Genomic DNA, 23,137 nt, shown 5'->3' with positions numbered 1-23,137 from the left:
AACAGATTTTTTTTTCATGCCTCAATTCTTGGGACCTAGTTCAGATTGAATGTTTCTAAGATTGCTCTCTTTTGTGTTGCTTCTAAGGAAATCCTTGAGTTTCCCCCTACCCCCCACCAAATATCCTGTCCCCCATTCTTGTCCTCAATTTCCTTTATCTATCCTCACCTTCCCTAATATTGATGTATATATTCTTACATCACAGACCACAGACTGGACATATTGAATAGTGCTTGCCAAAAGGAAATCCCTAGGATATAATCCAAAAAGTGCCACCTTTTTTTTGGCTTGGGCTGGGATTCCTAGAGCTAAGCATCCACCATGCAGTCTCTAGGTAGGAAAAGGACATCTGACAGGATGCATTTGAGGACAATTTGCCAAAGCAGTGAATATTGGAAGAATAGAAGGCTCCAATGAAAGAAAAGTTCTCATTCAAATACAAAGGGTGAAAGAAAGGCATTTTATGCAGACAGAATGGGGGAAAAGTCCCATTTTTCTCTTGCTTTCTGTTCCCTGTGAGAATCAGAGTGAGCACAAAACCATGAAAACAATAGACCCAGCTGCAGGGGCAATAAGGCAATTTATTAGGGAGATGACATTTTTAATGAGAAACACTTGCTGGAGGAGAACAAAAGGGCTTGTTTGGTCAGAAAGATGCTCTTGAATCTCTTCTGAAGTGCATGAAAAAGTAATTTCATTTACGCGTCATACCCTGAATAGTGGAATTTCCTCAGGCTCCAGATGTTGTCCGGCACAGATGCTGAACAAATGGAACAAACGTCCTAAGAGTTTACAAAAATAAAGTAACTCAAGGGAATTTTATGAGTTTTGTGGCCAAGAAAATCGTTAGCAAATAATGAGCTTATGAAAGAAAGGCTGAGGTTAGCAACATTTTGCTGGACATATAAAACTATTCATTATCATCTGAAATCAAATGCGGAGGTTAATTGTCAACTTAGAAAAATAGAAATCCGTGGGTGTAGCTGCTGTGTTTTGGACTTCCTCATTGGCCTTCTGAAAGTGATTTGGTGAATATTGTTTTGGCTAGATTCCTAAAATGATTAGGAGCAATGTATTTATAGTTTGAGACTTGAAAATCTAAAACACAAAGATTAATATCTTATAGTAGCAATTCAAATGCTTCCAGAGAAAGAGTGGTGCCACTATTTTGGCTTGACTTCCCCTGTGAGCATCATTCGATGTATCCTCAATTTCTGGACCATCTAACATACAGGTGAGGCTTATAGTGATGGCTTACAGAAGAAGAGGAGCCTAATCAAAGTACCTCTCTGAGCTGACGGCAGGGGCTGCAGTGCTCCCTGGAGAGCCAACAGGAATTCTATGTGAGTTTTTTCAAGCTAGCTTCTTCCCCAGCGGCTCTGACAGGGGCTTGTATAAGCGACTTTGGAAGACCGTGGCATCACTGAGAGTGTTTTAGGTAGGACATAAGGATCAACTGCATTTGCAAATTTAGAACAAAATAAGCCTCTGTTTCAAGTGTCATGATGTATGCATAGGACCCAAGTCATGGGTGCAACTTCAGTTGGGAGAGCTCGTGTTAGGAGAGTTAACAAAAATACAGATGCAAGACTATGGGGTAGCAGTAGGCGAGAAGATTGAAGAAGCCAAAAGATAGTTCCTACTATCCATTGGCTAAAAGAGCCAGATAGCCTCCAAATGTCTTACCAACCCCATGTATAACAGGACTCTAAGCCCCTCAACTTCACCAACATCACTGTCATTGTCATCATCATCAATCACAATTATGTTTTTATCAGCACCTACCATAGATAGCTGTGCATAAGCTTTATTGCTCACACATCTGCAAAGCAGGTATTATTATCCATCTTCACATTTTAGGGATGAGACCCTGAAGCTCAAAAAGGTTAGGCAAATTATCCCAGATTGCACAGACAGTGGTAGGGAAGGTACTCATGGCACCATCACCACCCCTTCTGGTCCTCAGCAGTCGGTAATCTGCCCCAGCATCAATCCCTGAACCACACTTTCAGCATTTAGGCTCAGCAAGGGGGAGATCTGTAAACTGGGAGGATCAGCCACACAAGCCAGTATTTAGAGATCTGGCCAGGGTGTTGCGCCACAGAGCAGCTCTCTCCAGCTCCGGGAAGTGGTTTTTAAATAAACTTCAAAGCAGTAAATCATTTTCCACCTCTTAAGCAGATGGTTGATAAACAAAGTAGGTGAAGTAATGTCCATACGTTTATTAACCTAGCCATTAAAACGTGTGTGTGTATCTTTATTCTGTCAAGGAGATTGAGTAGAAATGCAGCGAGCCAAGGCCGACGCTCTTTATTACCCTGCATCAGGACAACTTTCGCTGTTGTCTGTTTGCTGACATTGTCTACCTGGCATTGACTCAGTAAGGAGACAGAAGATGACATGGATCAAGACCAATTAACACGTTCCCCACAGCTGTTTATTGCTATCTGCAGTGAAGACAGCAGTATCTGAGGAGTTCCCAGCAGCCGGCAGCCTTTTCCAAGCAAAAAGCAGCTCTTCCAGTCCAGAAATCAGGTTGGCCTTAAGCCAACAAGAGTGATAGTGCTTTCGAGAACAAAGGATAATCAGGGCTTTCAATCCTAAAATGACTGAATTCTGATCAGAGAGTTTAAATAGAGGAAACTGGCCAAGAATTGAAATTTCAGTGGGTTCCATGTACCTAGTGCTTGTGAATGGGTACAAGGAGTGGCTTTTGCAGAACCCAAATCCAGAAAGATTATATAAAATTAGAAAAAAGAGCACAATATTGGTGGCTACAGGTTATTGAAGGCCCTCAATGTGTGCAACGATATGCCATCCATGCTATGCACTCTGCCTTTTATGCTTCCTGACAGCCCTACCAAGTAGTTGCTGCTGTTTCTCCTTGAGCACATCAGGAAATTGAGGCTCGGAACAGATGATTTGTTAGAGGTCATGTAGCTGATCAGAAATGAAGTTGGTCACTCCCAGGCTTGCCTCAATCCAAAGCTAGTACCCTTGACCACTCCATCGTAAAGTTAAGACCTTTTATGTATTTCTACAATCAACTAAAATGACTAATGACTTCTGAAAGAGAACACCTGAAGAGGCTAAGGAAATTACTTTTGGGATGAAAATAGAGATGTTTTGAACAGGTGATGTTTAAGTTTTGGAGAAAGTAACACAAAGATACTCAAAATAGATTAAGTAAGAAAAGAAATGGGGAGAAATTGGGGCTGGTTTATGGTACTGAAAAGCAGGAAGTGACTCTGATTTTTAAAAGGGGCTATACCTGGATGTAGACAGCTATCATCAGCATCTTTATCATTTGTTGGTTGCTTTCCAGACCAACACCTCCACCGTGTACCTGTTCTCAATTCAAACAACTAGTCCAGACTGACAAAATCACAACTTCACAATTAGAATCTTCTAGAACAGAATCTGATTAGCTCCATTTGGGTCAGGTACCTGTGACATCCCGCTGCCCCTGCCCCACTTCATCCAATCCTGGACTGAGGTCCCTTCTTCTGAAATGGAGAGTGCACTATAGACAGCAGCCGTCTCTCACACTTGCACAGCCTTTCCTATGCTTTGAACCAGTTCATTAGCTTATTTGAGCTGAGTCCCTAAAGGTTGAGAGTTTGGAATTCAGAGTCAGATTGAATATAATTTATGGATTTTACCAGCTCAACCATTTACCAACTCTGTGACTGTATGAATCACTTAATCACAAAGGCACAGCTTGCTCTCCTAAAAAGGAGCCAATATCATAATTACTTTATAGTATTGCTGTGAAGATTCAATGCAATCTAACCTTAGCAGAGTGCTCACCAAATTCTGGCCATTATTATCTTAAATGTTAGCAAAGTAAACTTCCTGTGAAGGCGAACATGGCAGGGGACATTACCCCCCTTTACCAGATACAGACGCTGAAATTCAGGGAGTTTTGGTGATTGCCCAATTTTTGTATAAAATGTAAGCAGTTGAACTAAGACTGGATCCTAGAGTGCTTTCCATATACCATGTCTTTCCACGCTACAGCAGAGAAAATATTTAGTAGCTCTTGTAGAGATAAAGGCAGATAGTGAGTGGGGACACGGAAAGGTGGGGTGGGTCTCCAGTGAACTTCCAAATTCACTTACACTATCCTGAGATTTTCTCAGAGGCGAATATTTTTAGATGCCTCCCCCTCTGAAGTCCTCTCATTTTGAGTGTTAATATAGGCCCTAGGCCACAGTCAAAAGGTGACAAATCAAAAGAATTACAAAGAATACACATACAGGCCAATCAATTTTTGTGTTTCAGCTTTCTCAAATGAAGGTCTCTTGGGGTGGCTCAACGGCATTAACCAAACATAGTGTAGTGAGGGAATGATGAATTTTAAATATTCAAATATTCTTCTAAGGGATTTTAGAAAATTTAGTGAAAACGGTCAAACCATCTCAATGGGGTAACCCTGTGGCAAGGGAGCATACACCTGTCTGCTCTCCTTGGCCCTTTCAGCCATTCGGTAAATGTTTCAGTGTGACCCACACACTGTGGAGGAGGGCAGGATGGACCAGGGGTGGACGGAAGGAAGGAGAACATGTTGAGGTTATCACTCACATAGACACTCTTCTTCTCCCACCCCTCAAGAGTTCAGCACCAACCCAACAGGTAAGTAAACTACATTTGCTATTTATGCAAAGGGCTACATAAAAATTTATGAGACCTGGGAGTTAGAAGGTGAAGGCTGTGATATATCATAACTAAATATGCTGCTATGAGGAATTCAGAGTTCTAAGCATTAGACCAGTGGCGAAACAAAAGAAGTTAGGGCATCTGAGGATCTGCGGTGACCTCCCTTTTGGGTTGAGAGAACAATTCAAATGTCAGTGTACTACAAGTTGTGCAAAGTCATGCTGAATGCATTTGGTGCCAATAGTCAAAATGGGTCCCAATTGGAGGGTGGGGCAGAGCAGCTGGAAGCTCTCAGCCTGTGCAACGGTCCCTTGGTCAGGCAGTGCCTGTAGTACAATTCCAATGAGAGGTGGCCAGAAGCAACTGGGGAACTAGATGAGACTGGAACCATAGGTGAGAGGGTCTGTAGAACAATGAGAGACACTGAGAAAGATAGAAACACTGGGGACAAAAAGTCATATCTACATAAAGGAGAATTATGGAGACGCAAGGCTTAATACACTTTAAAAATCATGTACTTGTATATCCTGCAAATTCAGAGTTCTACTGTGCTGGGTCTTATCCTAGTGTGGTGGTCATTGAGGCTATTGGTAGATATACTGGTTCTCCTGGGTACAGCATGATGGGATAACACTTGTTTGCTCTTCTGAAGCTAGATATAGCCATGTAATTTGCCTTGGCTAAGGAAATGACTGAAGTGATATGCATCACATGTGAACTAAACGTTTAAGATCCCATTCTACCCCCACTGCTGGGGAAATTGTGGAAGTATGTGTTGCAGTGATGTGCACATCATGGAGGGACCATGGTGAGCATAACCCTCTGATTATTGCAATGGATAATGTGATGATAATTTTTTATGTCAACTTGACTGGGCTAAGGGATGCCCAGATAGCTGGTAAAACATTATTACTGGATGTGTGAGAGTGCTCCTGGGAGAGGTTAGCATTTGAATCAGTAGGCTGAATAAAGAAGGTTGCCTTCCCCAATATGGGCACTATCCAATCCACTGATGGCCAGAATACAACAAAAAGATAAAGGAAGGGCAAATTTACACTCTCAGCTTGAGCTGGGACATTCATCTTCTTTTGCCTTTGGACATCAGAGCTCCTGGTGCTCAGGCCTTTGGCCTCAGAGTGGGACTTATACCATGGGGTCCCTTGGTTCTCAGCCTTTGGAATAAAACTGAATTACACCACACCAACTTTCTTGGCTGTGGCTTGCAGATGACATGTCCTAGGACTTCAGCCTCTATAACTATGTGATTCTATCCTTATAGTAAACATCTTTTTAATATCTATTTATCTATCCATCCATCCATCCTATTAGTTCTGTTTCTCTGGAAAACATTGACTAATACAGATATCTAGCATAATTAAGAATTCAATTTTGTTGTGTAATCTACTGAGATTTGGAGATTGTATGTTTTTTCCAGCATAACCTAGTCTATTGTATACCAGTTGATACTGTTGCAGCTGCTAGTGTGTCTGGAGGTATTTGGAAGGCTCCTTTAGGTTCCAAACAGTACATGATTAGGAGAAAACTCTATGGACCCAGTAGCAGATTTGATGTAGGAGGTAAAGAGATATGTTCTAGCTTGACATCTTTACTCCTGGATTAAACACCCTGTCTTCTATCTCTTGCCTTCCTCTAGGCAAACTAGACTCTGACTTCAGGTTGGCTTTTCTCCATAAAGCTCTCTCAAGATGGTCTTCTATATGGAGATGCTCCACAATGAAAGCTGGGAAAGGCTTTCTTCATTCTAGATGGGTGAGTTCAGAAAACCAGAAGAGGGCAAGTCTCCCCTAATCCAACCTGATGGCTGTCTGGTTAAGGCATTGGACTTGAAATTTAAAAAAACAAACAAAAAAAACCCACAAAAAACAGTTCAAGCCCAACTCTTATTTTCAGTAAAGGCAACAGAGATGAGCACTTGTTTATTAATAATGGTTCTAATGCACAGATGTGTTTTTGATAAGATGGATGAGCTCAGGGATTTGAAATTGTTTTCAAGGGGTCCTTAAAGCCTCAGGAGATAATTGAAAGGGAAAGTGGAAGCCTGAACAGGTGGAGTTCAGGTCTATATCTCCCCTTCCCCAGAGCTCCTCTGCCTTATCTATTATGTTTCTCAGGCAGATAAGAGAAGTTTATATAGTGCTAATATTTTAAGACTTATTTATTTTACCCTTTACCTATGAGAAGCTTTTATCTGACCTTGAGCCACCATTTTTTTTTACCCATTCATTGGGAGTGGACAGAAACAATTTTGTGGAATCAAAATCTATCTGAGTTTTAATCTCAATTTTACTTTGGTTAAATGACTTAATGTTTCTCAGCCTGTGAAATGAAGAAATTGATACTTTCTTTAAAATGTTTACTGAAATTTAAATACTGTGTGATGTGTTTAGCACTTAGTTAATGCTTAGTTCTCAGTGAATTCCACTTCACTATTTTATCCTTTCTCTCAATCTTTTCCCAGTATGACTTTGTTAGATCTTAGACTTGCATTCCCCTCTTCTCAATAAGTACAACCTAAATGACTCATTTGTCATAACTAAGATGATTGCAAATTTACATATTTTGAACAGCAGACTTTTACATTATTTACAAACTTCTTGCTTTTTTGCATAGGAATTAAGATTGCTATATATACCCATCAATTATCAACATGCTAGAAAGTCTAGTCATCCCATAACTGAAACTCTGACAACGTATCTATTGCTTTCTGTGAAAGAATAGTTCTAGAAAGGGATTTTCAGAGGAATATATGTATACAAACATACACACACATATATTTATATAAAGAAATATTAGGGATGGATAGTCTAGTAAGGAAAAAATCTGAGACTTTTGAAATGGGCTCAAAACAAAAAAATGAGTGGCTATCCTGTCTAGCTCATCCATCTCTTGTTCACAAAAATGCAAATCAATGTGTCTGGTGGAATGTAAATGATTATTGCTCTGTGGCTAGACACATTTTATATCAGTTTGTAAATTCATTTCAGAATTGCTAATTTCTTATAAATGCCTCCGCTCTTTGAAATCTCTTTTAAACCAATTGTAACATTTTACCTGTACCTTTATTAATAAGCTAATAAAATCTTCAACACCTGTTCCTTTTATATCTGCATGAGAGTCTCAATTATACCATGTCTTAAAAATGATCCTTTAATAGTCTTAGCAACAATTTACTCTTTAGGCTCTGACTGGGAAAAGGGGGTGGGGAGAGAAAGCACGGTACATTTTTACAAGGGTTTTGACTCTAAAGAGACATCACAGATTGCCATTTTCACTTTTTCACCTCTAATAAGAATGAAAAATATAGACCTTGGGAAAATCTCAAGTTGGATCTTTTGGTTCATAATGAAGATGTCTAAGATTCAGAAAAGGAAAAGATTATAATACTTAAAGTCTAGGGGGAAAATCATGAATTCAAAAATGTTTTGGCTGTGTATGTCTTCAAAAAAAATATATATATACATATATATATATAAAGATTTATTTTATAAATCAAGTAATTGCTTCTTCTGACTGTCCAGGCTCTGGGTTATTTTCTTGCAGGATCTGAGCAGGCTGTAGTTTCACAAATGTAGCTGTGGAGGCCGTCTGGTTGAGCAGGGTGGGATGGTCCAGTGTGGCCGCCATGTAGGAGGCAGCCAGCCAGCCTTGCCGTACATCTTTCCACCATCCTTGGTGTCTCTCTTGCTCAATGATGTGCAAGGAATTGTTTGGGAGAAATGAGACCCAGGAGAGAGCAAAAGGAAATTCAACATTGTAAATTAAGAGAGACACTCATGGCCTTTCCAACCAATCAAAGGAAGATAAACAAGGTCACGATAAGAACAAAGAAATCTATCTGGAAAATTCAGGAAATCTCAGAAATCTGGTTTTCTTACAAAAGATTGATAGATGAAGAATTAATCATTGCCCAATATAGTAACTGAAACATTAACACAGAAATTAACAGAATTCAATTTATTTCTTCAGTCGTAAAGGGGAAAAATTTTTTCAAGAATCACATGTTTGTAAATGGAAAATGAGAAGGGTATATGGAGAAAGAACAAAGAAGTGGGATAAAACATCTTTGGACGCAGGTATTGTAAGCAAATGAAAAAAATTCTTTATTTAAATTTATGTTTATAAATTTAGAGAAGTGACAGCTATATTCTAAGTAAGCAAATGAAAAAAATTCTTTATTTAAATTTATGTTTATAAATTTAGAGAAGTGACAGCTATATTCTAAGTAGTGTTATTAATAACAGGAGTTCTATACCACTATTCCTTTTAGTTTTGTCTTTCTGCTGTTAAATCCAGGACATTAAACTCTCTTTAAAATAACTGATCACTAATGGCCTATGAGAACTCATGTAGTATTTCCTGGGGATATTCTCTCTAGAAGGCTGAAGTTTGTTATACAGAAACTATCATACAAGGTAAGGTAAAATAAAGTTCCCATATTTTAAAAAAAGCAGATTTTCTATTGATATCATTAGTAAAGAACAATTTATTGAAATATGCAGGACAATGCACATAAGCACTGAAAGGATGTGATAGCCAAGGAGTAACCAATTGGCAGGGATGACATTGACATCCATTGTAGGTGAGTGATCTGGAGCTTAGACACATTTCTGGAAGGCAATTTATGCATATATATGAAAACCCTGAAAGATTTCCATAGTTTTTGACGTAGCAATTTTCACTTAATAATATTTGTCCTAAGGACATAATTATGGATGTGCCTCAGGGCTTGGCAGTGGATTGTTTAACACAGCTTAGATTAAAATAGAAACTAATAAAAAAGACCAGCCCTGTGGGATTAGTGAGCACATTATCATACACATCTGTCTGATAAATCAGAAACATCCCCTAAAAGTAATGCTTTAGAGAAATTTTAATGATATGAAAATCAAAACAAAAAACAAAAAAACGTTCATGATATATTTAAGTGGGATAAAGCAGATGTAGAGGTTTTTTTTTTTTGTGTGTGTGTGTGCATGGATACACACACATTCATTTTTATTTATTTATATCTACTTATATTTGGAGAGACATATTATAATATTTACCATGCTGAATTCTGGGACACACAAATATGAATTTTAAAAGTTGTTTTGTTTTGGTTATTTCATTTTGAAAAATTTCTACAATAAATAGGTCTTATAGCACTCAAAAGGATAGCTTATTTCTATATTTTAATTTATTTCTAAGATAAAGGAATTGGAATAAATCTTTATAAATACCTACAGATATCCTTGGTGTTTATATTCATTGTTAAATTTGGACTTTATCCCAAGCATATTAATAAGGTATTCTAAATCCTTTCATAATAAATCTACTAATGGGTCTAGGAGAGGTTAAGTGACTTGCCTAATGATAATTCAGGTGAGTGTTAGAACTGGCATTTGACCCTCTGTCTCCAAAAGTCTTTACTCTCTATTTAAACCTGAAGCTTCTAAATGTCTTGGCTTGATCAACCTAATAGCAAAATTATAAGCAAGCAAACCCAAATCTCTAAATTTATTGAGTTAAAAATTATAAACAGCTGTGATTATATTAATATAACATGGATATTATAAAATATACATAATAGAAATATGTAAAGGATTAGGGAAAATGAAAATATCTAGGAACTCAATACTTTACCCTGAACCCCTATGAAATCCTGCACTCTCCTGAAGTATCATCCCCCAAAAGGTGACCACTGCATTACACCATTCCTCCCAATACTGTTATCATACTCATGGGTGCAGAGTGTGCTACCATTTGTGCAAATTGTTTTAACTATTGACTCCTTTTATACTGCCTGAACTCTGCAGTTGAAACTGGCTAATGAAAAATGAAAATGAGAAGTGCTTTATTGGTGACATTTCCAATCATTGGCCCTCATCTTCAAGAGGACCAATAATGATGCCTGGTGCTCATTCATTTTCCTGCTCATTACTCTCCCACCACTCCATCCCCAAATATGCCAGACTTTCTTTCTACTCCTCTCCCACTCTTCAGTCTCAATTCATGACCTTGCCTCCTATTTCCCTGAGGGGGGAGAAGAACCTCAAAGGAGAACTTCTACGCGTGTCTCTCTACCAGACCTGCCCATCTGTGGTCTCAGCCCGGACTCAGCCTTCCTTCCTGTTATCATGGATGGAAATTTTGATGCTCCTAGCTAAAGCCAAATTATCACAGAAATAAGAATACTGCTCTCACATTTCCTGTCTCTACCATTAGCAAAGATATTTACTCTTATTTCACCTGATAAAAAAAAGACTCTTAACCCCTCTTTTCCCTTCCATGCCTGTGCCATTCTTCTGCTCCCTCCAAGAAAAATTGAACAATTTATCTCTACTTGCCATTTCTAATTTCTTCATCCCATTTTTTTTAACTCATTCCAAACAGGATTTTGCCTCTGATACTCTACTGAAAATGCTCTTGTCAAGGTCATGGCTATACGGGTTGGTTCATTCCTCGTTCTTATCTTACCTGGCACCTTTGACCAAGTCCAACATGCTCTGCTCCTTAAAGCTCACTCTTTCTTTCACCCACCACTCTCTCCTGGCTTTCCCTCTGTCTCACCACTGGCTACCCCTCAGTCCCCTTCCCTTTCTCTCCTTGCTTTGCTGACCTTTGATGGGTAGAACATCATGGGATGCCATTTTGGGCCTCACTTTTCCTCTATCTTCAGTAATTACCTGAATGAGTGCATCCATTTGATGACTTTGAATTTCATCTATATTCTTATTACCCCAAAATTTATAAAGTGATCCTCTCCCTGATCTGGATGCACTATTTGACTTATTTGCTCAGTTGTCTAACAGGTGCCCTAAATTCAGCACATCCAAGTGGAACTCCACCTCCTTCCCCTGCAACCTGCTCATCCTGAAACCCTTCCCAGACTAGTTAATGGTATCTACAATCTGCCAGCTTGGACACCTCTCCTCTCTCACATCTCACATGTAAATACTGTCTGCTCCACCTCCAAAATATTTTCCCAAATCAGCCCCATTACATCCACTCCACAGCTACCACCCTGATTCAAGTTCTCAGCATCACTTGCCTGGAATCATTTTACTGCCCTGTAACTGGCCATCTTGGATTCTGCCCTTTCCACAGTCTATCCTTATCACAAAATCCAGAGAGAGTGCCGAAACATTTCTGCTCAAAATCCCTCCCATTGCTTCCCAGTGGTATCTTCCTCCCAGCCTCCCTGAGCTCATCTCTGCCTCTGGCTCACTCCACTCTGGCCACACTGACTTTCTTGCAATTCCTCAAAAATTCCAGACTTTCCCTGATGATCAGAAATACTTATTTCTGGAATATTCTCCTCCTAGCTTCCATGAGGCTCGCTCCCTCACCTCCACCAGGTCTTTTCAAATATATTTCCCAATTTTAAATTGAAATACTTTCCCATCTTGACACTGTCTTTCCTCCTTTTTATGCTCCATGGGTTTTTTTGTTTGTCTGTTTTTATTTTGTTTTGCTTTGCTTTAGTGCTTGTACCACCTAACACACTGTAGTTCATTTCTTTTTTATTGTCTGTCTTCACTTGCTAGAATGAAATATCAGGGAGGGTGGGAACTTCTGTTTTGTTCATTACCTTGGCTCTGATGGATATAACATTGCCTGGTACAAAGTACATACCTAAAATAAATATTTGTTAAATGAATGAATGTGTGTGTGGAAAACTAGAAATATGTGCATATATATGTATAATTGCTTATAATTGTGTAAAGCCACTCCAAAAAGTAACATGGCCTAGAATAAGAACCTAGGATTAGCATAACAGGTGTATAAAAGAGATTCTTTACTACATACTACATATTTTTTACTGTATGATACTTCAGTCATGTAAATATATTATAGATTGAAAAAAATTATCAAAATAAGAAGAGAGTCTACCTGTCAGACTCTTGATGCTGCAAGAGCACAAGAGCTTTGCTAGATTGGATACATGCTTCATTATATTTACATTTATTTACTCAAACCCTATTGTTTTCTACTTCTCCTCTATCATGTTTTCGCTGAAGCCTTTAGCCACCCCTTTTGCCACATCTGCTGTGCTGCTCTGATGTACACTTTCAGTACTCACCTTCCAAAGTCCTTCTGCAGGAACACAATTAGGGCCTTTTTGGTTAATATTCAATTGAGATCACTTTTCACTGTCTACTGACTCGTGGAGATTGCTACTGCAGGTGAATTGAAAGCCCACGAAAGCCTTTCCAGTGGATTCAGGGGAAACATATTTTTCCACAAAACACCAGATGGTTTAGAAAATTTAAACAATTCGGTGAAGATCATATGCAGATAACTAACAAATATAACTAACAGACAAAAAGAAAACCAGCACTTATTTCCCAATATATGCCTGGAGCTGATCCATGAAATTTTGTATGAACCATTTCATATCACCAAGTTGTCATCACTGTTTAGCCCCTGAAATGACTTCACCTAAACAACTCCTACATATTCTTCAGAACTTAGTTTCATAGTCACCTCTTTTGAGAGGTCTCCCCTGATTTTTCCATCTGATTTAGTTTACCTTCCTCTCAGAGAAACCTGAATTGCATTCTTCATAAGATTTATTTTTTCTTTTTGCATTTTTCACATATGCACCTTGCAGGTGTAGGGATTTTCATGTGTTACTTGATACTTTCTCCACAATGCCTATCATGGTGACTTGCTCATGACAGGTGGCCCATGAAACTTTCCTGAATCAATAAGTAAATGAATTAATAAATTGTTTACTATGTGTCATATTTTAATGCTAAAGAAAAAAATCACCCAGAATCCACCTTGCAGTGGATAATTTTTCCTTGCAACCGATCAGCAAAATACAGTATTTCTTTAGCAATTGAAACATATACTAAAGAAATATTAAGATGAATGCTAAAGTAAATAAAAATCATTTCTTTATCTGCGAAGTGTCTGGCACAGATGTCAAAACGAATCCATAGCAAAACACAGTGCTTAAAAATAAATATTCCCTCACAGAATGAAACATTATGTTGACTGAGTTTTCAGTTCCATGATTAAAATATTAATACCTTTCACGTTGGAAGGAGGAGGTGAGCCAAAATATAAATGTTAATACAAAACTGCTTATGAAAATGCAGAGTTTAGTTTAGAATATCCCTTGGAGAATGAAAGTGTCTCTCTGACCAGTACCCAGCAATAGAATTAGGTTATGACCATCCTCTCTGGGAGAAGCTTGAAATGTGTCTGACAAGCAGGACCTCTCAGAGAGGGCAAGGGCATCAGAAGAAACCTCATCCAAATGACAATGTATTCATAAAAAAAAAGTGGCACACAGCCAGCAATATTCAATATTTCAGCCTCTCTCTCTGTCTCTTTGTGTGTTTGTGTGTATGAGACACACACACACACACACACACACACACACATACACTCATGTCATTTGCTTTAAGCTGCCACATAATATTCAATGCTCTTGGTATTCTAAGTGACCTGAGATGACAATTAACAGTAGAAGAAAGAGAAGGAGGAGGAAGAAGAGATGGAGAAGTGGCATGAGGAGGACACACACACACACACACACACACACACACACACACACACACACGAGTTTCATTTGTTTTCCCAATATCTCTAGGTTGAAAGAAAAGAAAGGAATTACTTTGATCATTATAAGGATATAAAAGTTGAGGAAGGGACAATGCACACAAGTTCAATTATCTTGGGCAAGGAAACTTCTGAAGCCCGAACTGTAGATTTCATCAAGATAAGAATGCTAAATCTTAACTTTTCACTGAAAAGGATTCCTACCATTCACCACGTGCAACTGGCAGCAACATGTGAAATAATTGTACATATGAAAAGGTCCTGATAGAGCTTTTCTAAAATTTGACAATAATACTAAAAACTTACTTGAAAATCAACAGTAGCTCCTCAGTATTTACCCAAAGAGTTGAAAACATACGTCCACATGAAAACCAGAATGTTTATAGCACTTGTATTCATAACTGCCATAGTTGGAAGAAACAAAAATGCCCCTCCTGAGGAAGTGAATGGATAAATAAACTGTGATACATCCAGGCACTGAAATATTATTCAGCACTAAAAAGAAATAAGTTATCAAGTCATGAAAAGATATGGAGGAAACGTAAATGAGTAGGAGTCAATTTGAAAAAGCTAGATACCATACAATTCCCAGTATGATCTCCTGGAAAAGAAAAAACTATGGAGACAATTAAGAACAGTGGTTGCCAGAGGCTAGGGGGCGGTGGATAGAAATAGGTAGGACACAAAGGATTTTTTAGGGGGTGAAATTTATTCTGTATGATATTATAATGGTGGATATATGTCATTGTACATTTGCCCAAACCTATAGCATATGCAACACTAAGAGTAAACCCTCATGTAAACCATGAACTTTGGATAATAATGAGGGTCAGTGTAGGGTCACCTAACTGCTATTGTAAATGACCCTTCAAAAGGCGGTTCCACTATCAAGACAGCTGCCTTGGGAGAATGGGAACAGAGTAAGACCAGTGAACTCCATGGATATGGTCGATTTTCGCTATTCATTTGCCACAAAGTGGGCACCTTCATCAGAAGCAATGCTGTAAGGAATGCTATGATGGTGGATAAGGCATTCTGTGAGTCCCCAGATGCTAGTCTTAGCAGAAGCACTGCATGCAGAGAAAACAAATTCATATCCATAGTGCCTATTACAATAAGAACAAAACACTGATCCTTCCATGATAGAAGAGTCAAATGTAATCAACATGCCACCAAGTAGCTGGCTGATCACCCCAGGGAATGGTGCCATCATTGAGGCCTCAGTGTTGGTCTCTGCTGCTGAAGACTGGGCACCCAGCAGTGGCTATGGCCAAATCAGCCTTGGTGAGTGGAAGTTTATGTTGCTGAGCCCATGCATAACCTCCACCCTGGCCACCATGGCCACCCCAGCAGGTGAGGCTGGGTAAAGAGGCTGATTGGTAGTCACACAGTGGGTCATGCTCTCTACTTGACTATTAAAAATCTCCTGTTGTTGAGGTCATCTTTTGCTGAGCATTCACATGGAGCACAAATATCTTCACATTTTTTGCCCAGAGAGGTCTATTCATAAACTTCTTCCTCAAATTTTTGCCACCAATTTTCTAATGAGATTTTTTCTAAGTCCCCAACCATCTAGCCAAACCATTGGCAACAGCCCATGAGTCAGTATATAATTACTATGTCTGGCCATTTTTCTTCCAAGTAAAGTGAACAATCAGATTCTAACTCCTGATACCAAAATCTGATTAGTCTGCTCAGGTTTAAACAACTGAAATTTATGTTCTCACAGTTCTGGAGGCTGGAAGTTCAAGATCAAGGTGACAGCATGGTCAGGTTCTGGTGAGGGCCCTCTTCCTGGCTTACAGACAGACACCTTCTCTCTGAGTTTTCCCATGGCCTTTCCTCTGTGTGTGCACATGGCGAGAGAGAAAAGTCTCTCTCTCTTCCTCTTCTTATAATGCCACCAATCTTATTAGGTTAGGACCCCACTCTGATGACCTCATTTAACCCCAATTACCTCCTAAAATCCCTATCTCCAAATAGTCACATGGGGAGATAGGGCTTCAACATGTGAATTTGGGGGAACGTAACTCAGTTCATAGCAGACGCATCAGGTCCTAGACTTTCAGCAATACCTGAAATCCAGCCAGGTGTTGACCTCACAACCCCCTACTCCTTTCCCAGGGATTGGAGGAGCAAATAACCACATGCTGGAACTTCGCAATGGAAATGGGGCTGAGACTGTTTCAGAGCTGTAGGGCTATGAAGGAACCAGTTGGAGTTGCCAGGGTCAGCACTTGTAGGCATACCTGTCACCTCCCCATCACAGCTCCAGTCTCAAGTTTTATTTTCTGCTTGGACCCTGAAGGTCAGATGCCAGATCTATGACAACTGACAATTTGTGAATAGAGAGAGTTGCTTGTAGAGGCTCAATAGTCTTCCCCCCACAGCCAGGACTGTCGTCTTTTCAGCTGACACATGTACAATTCCTACTATAATAAATTTAACTTCAGTTAAAAATAATAAATCTCTGTTTGTTTAAGCAATAGTCTTTTGGGATTTCTGCTTTTGCTTTCAGAAAACTTATATAAGAAAAACTGAATCCACGTGGTCTAGAGGGGGAAAGACAGGCTAAATAATGAGATGGGACCTGGTCTTCTAACCTAGCAGGCGGGTTAAAGAAAGGAAAGCAGGTTTGTGTTTTGGACTGGAAACCCTTTGGCTTGGTGGGGGCACGGAAGACCCAGAGACTGACCATTCTCTCCTTTCCCAGCCCTTGCCATGTGCCTGTTTCCCAGAGGCACTGATAATATAAATGTGTCCTCCATAAATAGAGGGGGCATGACTAGAACATTGACATGAAATTCTGAGAGTAGGAAAATAGGGAAAAATATATCTGTGTATAAGTGTATATATGAATATATATTCTAAACCAGAGACTAATTTTTGGGTTCCATAAATTAAATACTGCATACAGCTCATTTTTATCACTTGTGAATTTGACCTGCCTTTGGACTGTCATTAATATTAAATCTTATTCTCTTGCTTCCAATAGTATAGAACAGTGGTTAAGTACATGGCAGCTACCCTGTGACCTTTGTAGGTCACAGAAAGTCATGGCCTCTATTGCTAGCTAATCATTGGACAGTTTACTTAATCTCACCAAGTCTAGTTTTCTGGTCTATAAAATAGACATCATAATAAATTTACTAATAAATTTCCTTCAAGGCCTAGAGATAATCCATATGCAGCAATTATCCTGGTACCTACTATGCAGGAAATGCTCAGTAAATGTTGTGATTATTATTTTTACCTCTCCATGAATCCATGCCTGAGCTGTAAAATAGGGATGATATTTATACTTACATCACAGGTTGCTGTATAATTATATGAGTTAATACATGCATAACTATTTAAAACATTTTCAGACTTAAAGAAGGTACATTCCATAAGAGTTACCTATTGTTCTTCTCCCTCACCTTGTTCTTGACCAACCAATTCATTAGCTTTTCACACATCCTACTGCTCTTAAACAATTAGAAAGGGAAAAAAGCTCTAATAGTTAAAGGGCTACTCAGGTTTCTTTTCTTAGATCTCTCCAACGCAGTGAATATCAAAGCTATAATGACAAGAATTAACAGTTATTGCTTTGGGCATAAATTGAGAGAATGCCCCTTATGCCTGACTGCCACTACTGTCCCCAAATGCTTCCATGGGGCACCACCCCTCTCAGAAAAACAGGTTATACTAGAATTAAAATGACTTTTCATGGGCTGATGACACAATTCACCAAGTGTAATTAGAAAGACAATTTTAGGAATTATTAAGAACGAGAAAAGCGTTTTACAGTGCCTCAAGAACTAAAATCGACTTTATTTAATCTTTGCAATTTAACTGGCTTTGCATTACTAATTTTTTAATTCTGTGTCCAATTGGTTTTAGATTCGTGCATCTACGACAGCCAAATTGGTTATTGTTTCTCCTGGAAGGCAAATGCGGCAGGACTGACTAGATGTGACAGACGGATTCTATTAAATTTACAAGTTTAAGTGAAACTGGCTAGTTGCAATGGAAAATCTTAATAACTTGAATCATAAATGCTATTTTCATCAATCACGGATGAAAAGGAATTTAGAATATAAATTGTTTTAAAGGACCATCCTCTCAAGGGCCATGGACTAGGGCATTGGTGCATTAAAATATTAAAGTATTCTAGATAAGTTTCCCAAAGAGAAACTACTATATTTCCATTATCTTTATTTCCTACAGTTTTCTGAATGTCCCTGCCTCCATTGGAAGAGTAAAGGGAAGGTGGTGGCCAGTCTGTCAGATGCTTCATAAAGCCATAGGTAGGGCGAACTTTTACCTACAACCATGGGCAATTCTTCAAGGGTCCTTACAAGGCACAGAGTCAGGTAGAAAATTAAGATCAGTAAGTCAGAAGGGAGTGGATCACCCAATCAAAGAGACAGGCTAGATAAAATATCAATATCTGAACCTAAAATGCAGACCTTGGGGTCATAGATTTGGAAGTAGGGAGCTGCATTTCAGGAAGGAGACGTGAGTTGGATGAAATATCAAATGTGCTATTGCCTCCGGCTGTTTCTAGTGTTATGGGCAACATTCATATGGGAACCCAGCTTGAAAATGTAATTCTCAGAATGGTAGACACAGTGTGTCCATATTCTAACCAGAGACTTTAATGACTACCTTCAGTTGCACTGCAGATTGTAACGGTTGGCCAGAAACACACAAAAAAGAAAAAATAAATAAAATTATACGTATTGCTAATAACCTCTTCTGCCATCTCTATTTCAGAAGTCATGCTTTTCACAATATTCACCTATGTACTATAGCCCTAAACACTATCTGAATTGCATTTATGAAATGGATGAAGAAAAGTTATAGGTGGTGGGTATAAGTTATCAATGCCAATGAAAAAGCCATTATTTTTATTGCACAAACTATTATTTTTTTTATTGCGAGTAAGGAGCATACACTGGAATATTTGCATTAAACACACAGCATATGCAAAATTTGGCATGTACAAAATATATACAAGTCGAATTCTTTTAAGGAAAATACCTTGAAAAAATTGTTACAGTTATCTAATATAAGACTACTTCTGTTTCCCACTATAGTCAATCCATAAACCTGTGTGTGGAGCTGGGGGAGAAGTGGGGGCGGGGTGACTAAGTGAGTAACTTCTGGCAGAACAAAGATTTTTGTGGTCTTCGTTGGCTTGGCCCAGAGAAGAGTTTTCTAACTTGACATGGGAAAGTTTTCATAAACATGGCAACAGTTATATGAGTCTATGACTGAGTAAGATTCCCATCTATGAGAAAGAGACATAATGAGGAAGTGGTAAGTCATATGGGAAGCTGAGTTAATGGATTGTATTCATATGGAGCATGGTAAGATCTGAATTTATATTGCACCATCCACATTTTAATGATGGTCAAGAGACTGACTATTCAGTTGTTAATTTTCCAATGTGATTTTTTAAATTCTTCTTTGTTGTACACAAATATCCTTTTACTTTAGAACTATTTTTTTCTCCATTTCTTAGTAGAAACCTGGACTCTTTGTGGACTCATGAGAGAGCACCACTCTCCTGATGAAATGCAGCACACGAGGAGAGGGAGGCACGTGAACTCCTCACTTTCCAATCCCATTTCCAGACTGCTAGACTTCAAGCCCTTTCCCCTTGTTCATATTTGTCTTATTGGTACCAACATCTCTAGAGGACGGCTGATCTCATTCTCTATCAGGAACTATTTCCACAAGCATTAAAGCTGGTGGCTCTTCCTTCACCCTCCATCCTCTCATCGGGTCTCTGGATTCAACACCTACATGTGGAAACACATGGGATCCCATGATTTAATTATTTCTTCATTTTGCCCCATGAATTTTATCTTTCACTCATTTTCAGCATTTACCTTATACTCTGGATGTGTAGGTGTCCTCTTCATCCTGAAAACATGCAAGCTTACTTCTGATTTGATACATTTCCTAAACAGTGTTCCTCTTTGCTATTTTTTTTTTTTTTGCTTATTAAAACTCCCCCATAATTCAAGGCAAATATCAAGCTCTCCTTCGGTAAGATCTTACCCCTCTACTTGACTAAGGCTCAACTTTCTCCTCCTCTGAATTCCTGCACTCTCATGAAGATATCCATCAACATAAAGTAAGAGTCTACTAGGTTGAGGGGTTTGAGCATGATCTCTGAACAATTGCTGATTTAACCCTAACATAGCACTAAGAATTCAGGAAGAAAAATAATAAATAAAGAAATAAATAATGAATAATTTTCAAAACTAAATGGAGCTGAGACATTAGTGGTTGCATCTTGCAGGGAAGACAGAATTCACAGGATTAGTTTATGCAAATTACAAAACAACAACCCTCAGAGGAACAGGGGTCAGAATCTAGAGTTGACAGAGTATATTATTCAGAATGTCTAGAATTCAAATAAAAACTATAAGACATACAGAGAAATAAAAAAGTGTGATCATATTTATGGAAAAAAGCCTATCAATAAAAACTGTCTCTGGAGTGTCAAAGGTGTTGGGTTTATTAGACAGAGACTTCAAAACTGAAATTTTAAATGTGTTTAATGAATTAAAGAAATCCACATTTGGAGAATTAAAGAAAAGTATAATAATAATCATTTAATGGCTAGGTAGTCTTAATAACGAAACAGAAATTATAAAAAGGAACCAAATGGAAATATAGGTTGTATGAAGTGATGTAACTATACAATATACGGTTGTATAAAGCAATAATTATAACACCATATTGTTGGTCTTATAATATACATGTATACATATAATATTACATATGAAAACAATAGCACAATGAAGAGTGAAGGAAAATGATATAATAGAGCAATTTCTAAATTTTACCAGAATTTATATTAAAATTATGGAAACTATAATGAAAAACTTAGTAGACTTAGTAGAGTGGCTCTATAAAAATTGATATGGCAGAAGAAAGAATCAGTAAACCAGAATATAAATCAATTAAAAAATCAATTCCAAAGAACACTGAGAAAAAAATGAAGAAAAAGAAATGGATCCTTAAAAACCTGTGGAACAATTTGTGTAAAACATTACTCCAGAAAAAAAGGAGAGAGAAAAAAGTAGAAAAAAATTTAAATATATAAATGGCTGAAAACTGTCCAAACATGACGAAAATTATAAATCTAAAAATACAAAAAGCACAAAGAACCCCAAATAAGGTGGACACAAAAAGAATCGCATCTAGATACAACATAACAAAACTGTTAAAAGCCAAAGAGAAAATCTTAAAAGCAGTGAAAGAAAATATAAGTGAACAACATGATTAACACCAAACATAACCAATCAGGGATTCTAAATACAAAACAATTAGTTTTTTTTATTAGTTTGCCCTTTTGTTTCTTTTTAATGAAGGTGAAATAAAGACTTTTCCAGATAATGACTAAGAGAATTCATTATTTGGACACTTGCCTTATCAAAAATAAAAAAATAAAATGACTTAAGGAAGTGCTCAAGCAAAGCAAATAGCCACCAAATAGAAATTCGTATCCAAAGAACAAAATGAAAAACACTAAAAATAGTAAATATGTAGGTAAGTATATGACTTGATAAATATATATTTTTCTTATTTTTCCCCTTAACTTCTTTAAGAGACATAAGGTTTTCTTGCAAGATGGCTGACTAGAAGCACTTCTGTCATGCCTCGCTCACTTAGAAGGATCAAAACAGTGCATAGACTACCACACTTTTAATACATTATTCAAGAGGAAATACAGAATTTCAACAGAAAATTGAAAGGAAACTGCAAAATCCAGCAAGAGGAAGGAAAATAGGCAGCCTGTGTGGCCAGGCCTGGCTGGGAATTAGAAATGAACCCCCAATATGGGAGAGGGTGAGTGAGTGTCTTCCTGTGGCCCAGGTTCTCACTGGGGCCACAATATGGGCCACAACAGACCACTTTGACCTTCCCAAGCCCTGAATCTGACTTGGGGAGCATCTGAGAGACTGTGAGAAGGAAGTGCTACAGGGAGAGAACATGCCCTGGGGCCCCTGCCCTTCCTGAGACCTAAGTGACTATAGTAAGATGACATTCTTGATCCTAGCTCTTAACAAACTATGCACAGTCCTGGGAACCAGCAGCCCCAGTTCTAAGCGGTAGGGAAACTCCAGCTGTGGCTTATGGAACCTGGGCTTGAGTAGGGATGGGCTCTTGCAACCAGGACTGAGAAGAGAGCGTGGAGTGAGCTCCAGCCACCAGTGCTGGAACTGAGCACTGTCCTCCCAGGACTTGAACAGGATGAGAATTGCCGTGGAGGTTTGGTTTTGATCTGGGAGGGGGTTCCTATAGCCTAAGACTGAGCTGGCTCTCAACCTGCAAGTTCCAACTACTGGTTGGAGGTCAGCCTGCACAGCCCATTACAACCACTAAGAAAACATGAGCACAGCACTTGGGAACTAGAAAAGCATCTCACTACTACTGTAACTGTCATTACTCACATCATCCCAGTTGCACAGGGAATCAAGAGTCTGATCACTACAACCAGCATCTGAAAAAGCAACCTAGAGGCCCAAGAATCAGCATGCCTGGAACCACCAACATGAATGCCAATATACACTGCCTGAGGTCACAAGGAGAATCATGCTTAGCCTACAACTGCTACCACTGAAACCTGAAGATGGTCTCATCTGGCATTCCTATCTTCAACACAACTTCACCACAGCCTCTACCAACAACAACAGCTTAATATGCTGAGAAAACCACAGATACCATTGATACTGTTTATAGTTAAAGAAACCATACAGAAACTTGCTTATAGCAGGCACCGAGAACCAAAGCCAAAGGGTCCTCCTATCCAACCAACAGCATAGTCATCTTTAAGAAAAAGCCTTCCCTCAAATGAAAGTAAATTCAGAAATAAGAAGTGACTGCTATACCAGATGCACAG

The 23,137-nt window shown here is 38.6% G+C and overlaps 1 long non-coding RNA gene across 1 annotated transcript; it reads right to left on the bottom strand.

Moving 5' to 3' along the window:
* Window positions 1–561: 561 nt before the first annotated feature.
* LOC105866188 (uncharacterized) lies at window positions 562–3,385 on the bottom strand. The gene is made up of 2 exons (XR_001151761.3): window positions 3,272–3,385; window positions 562–782 (listed from the first exon to the last, which is right to left on the bottom strand). It is a non-coding gene; the product is annotated as an uncharacterized LOC105866188 (long non-coding RNA).
* Between the last annotated feature and the right edge of the window lie 19,752 nt (window positions 3,386–23,137).

This window comes from Microcebus murinus, chromosome 7 (genome assembly GCF_040939455.1).
Source record: "Microcebus murinus isolate Inina chromosome 7, M.murinus_Inina_mat1.0, whole genome shotgun sequence".
Classification (NCBI taxonomy): domain Eukaryota; kingdom Metazoa; phylum Chordata; class Mammalia; order Primates; family Cheirogaleidae; genus Microcebus; species Microcebus murinus.
Note: the sequence above shows the minus strand (reverse complement) of the source record. Positions and strands in the feature narration are given on the sequence as shown.